We start from the raw sequence: 6,200 nt of genomic DNA, 5'->3' as shown, positions 1-6,200 counted from the left end.
ATATAAGACAAATGTGATTTATTTTTTAAAAAGTATGACAAGAATTCTTGGAATAATAAAATTAATTCAAAGACTGAGTGATGTGGGGCATTTCTTTTTAATTTGTATTATTTAATTAACTGAAACAAAGACTGTCTAACAGTATCCCTCTCTAGGTAATTTTTGCAGTTTGATAATAATTGGTGTTTGATAAATTTGGGGGATGGGAGTTCAACAGAAAATTGCTTAGCATGAGGTAGTTTCAAGAATGGTCATGGATGATAGTGACTGCACTTTTATAGACAACATCCTCCAAAACAACTAGTATTTTAGGGTACTTAATGAGAGGCAAGCTTCACCATTTCATCATAATGTTGCAAAGAAACCTCACGCCACATCACCTGCATCTCGGAAATGACTGTAGATGCCCTGCTGCCTAGCTGAGCTTGTAGACTGCAGTTAGATGCTGAGTCTTCCCTGTGAGATGCAATGGAGGAATAGACATGTAAGAATGACTTTACTGAGCTATATCAATGATAAATGATTAAACTAGATTAAAGTAGGGAACTACCTAATCTACTCACTAGAACAGATTCCTCCCCAAGGACAGGCATGATGCTTAGGCACCAAACCCTTGCAGAAGGGAAGGGTTTAAACCAGTCACTTCACAAAATATAGTTGTTGAAGGAAGGACCAATGGTTTCTGCAGCTTATGACCTAGGTGAGTTGTTAGACTCACTCTCCAACTGCCAGACCACTCTCCATCATCTTTGAAAGGCCATGGAGAACAGGAGAAGTGCCTGAGGCCTGCTAGGAAGACTGCAGTCACTGAATGTCACTGCAGTCTTCAAAAAGATCAACAAGGAGGACCCAGGAAACTGCAGGTCAGTCAGGCTCACCTCCATCCCTGGAAAGGTGATGGAACAGATCATCCTGGATGTCATCTCTAAGCATGTGGAGGACAAGAAGGTGACCAGGAGTAATCAGCATTGACTCACCAAGGGGAAATCATGCTTAACCAACCTTATGGCCTTCTATGATGGAATGACTGGTGGGGTAGTTGAAGGGAGAGCAGCAGCCTTGTTTGCCTTGACTTCATCAAGACTTTCGACACTGTGTGAAATGTCGCGGTTTGAAAGCCGTAGTGGTAGTGTCCAGTCTGAGTGGAGGGAAGGGGGCTTAGCCTGTCAACCGACCCAAGAGTTACGATGGTTTCTTCCCCCACTCCTTTTCATCCTTAGTTCACCTTTTATACTTTTCTTTACATTCAGGTGGAGCTTGAGTGACTAGAGTCATACTTAATATCGTTATTGATTGGTGAAAAAGTGTCTCGCTTTCATTTAAAGGTACAGTCAATCGAAAATCTAGAGCGCATGCTCAGTGAGGGGTGGTCGTACCTTGGAGGCGGGTAACTTTTGGGATGGAGGTGTGGTTTTCACATTATAATGAGCAAAGTTCAAGCAAAGTTCATCTGAAAGGAGTGATTTGCCACCTTTGCTGGCTCAGCACCGGACTTGTTATCGTATATCTCCCATTAGACAGCCACTGTGCAGCTTATCAGCATCCCAGCACAGGGAGTGCAACAGAGTTTGGCTGCGGTGTCTTCACCCCGCTCCATCCTCCGTTACTCCCCTCTGCAGCTGCGAGGAGGGCAGATTGTGCTGCCCAAGGAACCGTGGAGGAGCAGAGTCCGTGTGCACCAGCCATCCTGGAAGTGGCAACTGTGTATCGCCCCGAGCAAGCGTCTGTAATGCCAAAACTTCTGTTAGGCCCTAGTTTTCCTCTCCGTTCCTGCTTTCAAACATTTCTTCCACACACTGTCTCCTATGACATCCTTAGAGGTAAACTCGGGAAGCATGGACTATCTCAGTGAACAGTGAGGTGGATTGAGAAGTGGCTGAATGGCAGAACTCAGAGGGTTGTGATCAGTGACACAGGGACACTGCTTCTCAGCAATGCTGAAAGTAGTATAGTGATAGCTCTGCACACGCCCTGGAGCAAGATGCCAAGGAAAATTCACTGGTTTTCAGACTATACAAGTGCAGCTGTTGTAGCTCTATGCTTTATGTTAGCAAACTAAAGTCTAAACATGAACAGAAACAAGGAAAAAAGCTACAGTCAAACTGCTACAGTAGTGACCACAGTAGTCAAACTGAATCAAGCCACACTGCCAGTCTCTGCAAACTGAAGGTCTGTTGCAGATTACAAGCCTTGACTCAGGCAATGTAAACTTTGGCTCATGTCAGAGACTTACATAATTTCATGTCAAAGAGAAAAGAAAAGAGAAACTAAGAGAAAAACCTCCTATTCTTCTAAGTAAGTCAGAAAGAAGCATGAAAAAATATTTTGAAGCCTATGCCTGTACTTTGTGGCTAATTCTTTGAAAGCATGGCCATTACTTCCATGCTATGTCTCCAACACATATGGAGAAGAGTATTATTAAAAGATTTATTCTGGCAAGGCATTTTTTATTATGGTTTAAAAATGAGCAATCTTTTCCTCTCACCTTTCCGCAATGATAATGCTGTAAGCTACCTTTTTCACTTTGAAATATTCTCAGGTCAACTACTGCTGTATTTTATTACTCCAGGTATTAAAGTGGATGCTGGATCAGTATCTGACTAGAGATACGTGCCCTGGATTTGCTATAATAAATGACCAAATAAACACAGCAGTAAGGAGTTTGGACCTGTCAAGTCCTTCCTACAAGAATTCTTAAACTAAATCTATGTCTTAAACTAAATAGCTACTGGCAATGCATCCCAAAGAGTAATAAATTTAGATTTTTTTCCCTTTTTAAAATTACACCTATTAAACTATAATTGAGAGACTGCAAAATGACACGTGGTTTTCCTTTTCAAAGGTGAGGCTGTTAAAATAATCAGCTAAGGAGATTTCCAGACCTCTGATGTCAGCACTTGAGGGCAGAGTGGAACATGTAGCCTTGTCAAGAAGCACCCATGCAATGTATGTCACGCAAAAATAATATGCATGTATCATCATCCTATAGCACATGCCTGAATTGGCACTCATTAGAGAGTATATGGGTGCCAGGTTGCGTCACATGCTGGAAACTGCAGCCAAGATCGGTCTTTGTGAGTCTGTCTGGGTTCTCTCCCAGCAAAAATGTACCTTTCCAATGGAATAAAACAGCCTCCTTTAAAGCTAGTAATTCCTGGTCAGACCAGCAGGGAAAAATGAATAATTCTAACAAATGGAGGAGGCAGAAAGTGGGGTCAATGCCCACCCAGCATTTGAGCACAAAGCAGCATCAGTATAAGATGAACTATCGTCAGCTCTGTAGCAGTAAATCAGCTTCTCTACGCTTGTGCCACTAATAAATTGCAATACCAAATTCTGGAATCTAAGGGAATTTCCAGAGGAGAGAAAGTAAATATTGTGGAAAATACCAAACAATATATAAGCTGAGTAATGATAGTTTACTCACTTGACATGCTCAGAATAATGAATAAGATTGATGCATGAAATGATTAGTGCAATTTTTTTAAATGTCAGCATGATTATTTTCACCTGAGAGAAAACTTTGACCTTTTTATGTTTTCACCGTTTTAGTTTGTTTGACTGTTGATGACACAGTACATTTTAAATTTTAACTGACTATTAAATTCTCCATACCATTAAAAAAATATATATAGAAGCTATAAAGTGCATAGTGCATAGAATGACAAGTAGCCAATTCACAGGGCTGGTTAAAAAGTACTTGTACATAGAGCCATTATGGGGAAACCTGAGCAACATGAAAAAAAGGAGTGTTTTGTTGTTGTTTACCCAAGAAGAGCATCTGAGGACGTTAACAACGCAATGAACAGAGGTGTTGCTTCAGATGATGAATATTAGAATTATGGATTTAGAGGTTTATAGGGGTTTAAAGAATGACTGGATGAAAGGGACAAAAATCTACGGAAGGCTCCTAAAATGTAGAGGCCTGAAAGCCTCAGGCTGATAGAGCCTGAGAAATCATGGTTTTATATATATATAATATTACAAGGATGGCCAATAAGAACAGAGATTAAGCCTACTCAATCTAGAAAAAAATATACAACTTAAAGGAGAAGAAAATAGAGGTCTAACAAATCTTAATGGATGCAAAGTGTGGCCATCAGCTGCTCACCATTACAAGTGCTAGGGACCAAAATGTGGTGACCATGGGAGCAAGGTTCAGAACAAACAAAGGGAGTTGATTTTTCATACAGCAGATAAAGGACTCGTAAAATCGTGAAAACAATGTAGGATACAAAAATATGAACTGAAATAGTGTAGTTACACAAAATAAAACTCCATGTGGGCCACTACGTACCTGTCTTCTCCCACTGGTGCTGCTCAAGAATTCCCGTGCATTTTGAAACTAACTGGATAGTGGGAAGTGGAAGTGCATATGCATATATGCATATGATTGATACATTTGCTGACCCTTACTTTCCCTAAGCATATGCCCTTGGTTACTGATCCTGAAGCCCTTAATGGTCCTGACCAGCCTTACCTGGGAAACTCACCTTTCCCCAGGAACCCAGGTAAGGCTGGTCAGGACCATTAAGGTCTTTGGGGACTTGCCTCTTGCTGAGAAATGTTGAGGTCTGGACTGTTCCTAAATTTCTGTTTGAATTTCCTGGGTGGTCCTTGGGCCTGTTCTTGTTGGGTGTTCACTGAAATGCTGCTGTGACCAGAGGCTCTGGCTACCCCAGCTCTGGTCACCCTTGTTGGCTGCTTGGGGCTGCGTTCCATCCACAAGGGCATGGAAAACACTGGAGTTGCCTCAGCTCCTGGCTCATCCCACTTGCCAAGCAGTCCTTAGGGCTAGAGGGATGGCACATCTGACTCTGGCTGATGATTTTTCTTATGCCGTGCAGCATCTTTAATGAAGTTAGATATAAAGCAGGTCTTCACCTGGTACCAATCAGCCTGCAGAAGAAAGCAAATCCATAGATAAGATAAAAAAAAAAAAGAGGGAGCAATTAAGAAGGGGCCATTAAAAATGCTTATTAAAATGACCTCACTTACTTAAGCAATATGTGGTTAATATTAGTAGGAGGTTGGTTAACCAATAGCTCATTGAAGATTAAGGCAGTTCATTGAATCCTGAAAAGAAGGATACAGGCTAAGCATTCAGTGGACAGCAAACAGCATGTTCTCACAGCATGACAGGGACTCAGTCAGGAAAATTCCTCTTGTAGCAGTGGAGCAAGGTAAGTTTGAGCGAACAGTTGTTGTACATGGGATGTTACTAGAATCCTCTCCTGGATCCTGTGTTGTTAATGAGTTTAAAAGAAGGTGCTTGTAAATGGGATGGCTGTGGAAGTGCTATGCACTCAGGAAATATCTGTCACAGAGTGCGAGATTAATAGCACACAGAGAAAATACAGATCTTGTCCAAATCACCTGCACAGACGGGAAGATTTCTGACTGGAGAGGACTACTTAATCCTGTAGGGAAAAAAAAAAAAAAAAAAAAAAAAGTAGAATATATTCCAGCATATGGAAGTTATATAGGACAAAATTGGCTTAGAAATAACATGCATTTTTCTCCAAGAACAACTTTCTTTGGAATCTTTGGAAACCCATTTTTTCTGTCATTTTCAGTCTTTAAATCAAGACTTCTTCATGTAAAAGATCTGCGGTAGTATAACAAGACAGAGGAACATCTTAGTGAAGCTGTGTTGTGTATTGAGCCAAACATTCAATTTCTTGAGCATAATATTTTTTCTGGCCTCAAGTGGTAATACCCCAGACTATTTGAAGGCGATGGCAATTTTCACCCTGGATTTTCACCTGAAGATTCTTGTTTTGTTTTATTTTTGTTATGCTCTATAACAAAAACATGGCTATATATCTGAATGTATATATGCATCTATACACACCACAGGCTGCTGAATATAAGGAGGAGCTAGACAATCACAATTACAGGTTACTCTTTGTATTTTAAATGGAAAAAATACAAGCATAATTAAAACAGAACACTCCCCCCCCCCTTTTTTCCCCTAGATTACATGCATAATACAAATAATTAGCAAGATTATCTTTTTTTTAGAAATGACAAAAGCTTCACTGGGTAGTGGAAGGACCAGGTCCCAGACAACAGCTAAGATGGTGACAGTTTTTGGTAACACCAAATCAGTTTGTAAATACTCTTTCATTTCTTTGTAGCTCTACAGCAACAAACTAGTATTAGATGCACTGAAACTGCAGCAGCAGAAACCTTTTCCG

The sequence above is a fragment of the Tinamus guttatus genome, unplaced genomic scaffold (assembly GCF_059628265.1).
Source record: "Tinamus guttatus ecotype Peru unplaced genomic scaffold, ASM5962826v1 Tinamus_guttatus_pri_ptg000308l, whole genome shotgun sequence".
NCBI classification, from domain to species: domain Eukaryota; kingdom Metazoa; phylum Chordata; class Aves; order Tinamiformes; family Tinamidae; genus Tinamus; species Tinamus guttatus.
This window is presented reverse-complemented; position numbering follows the sequence as displayed.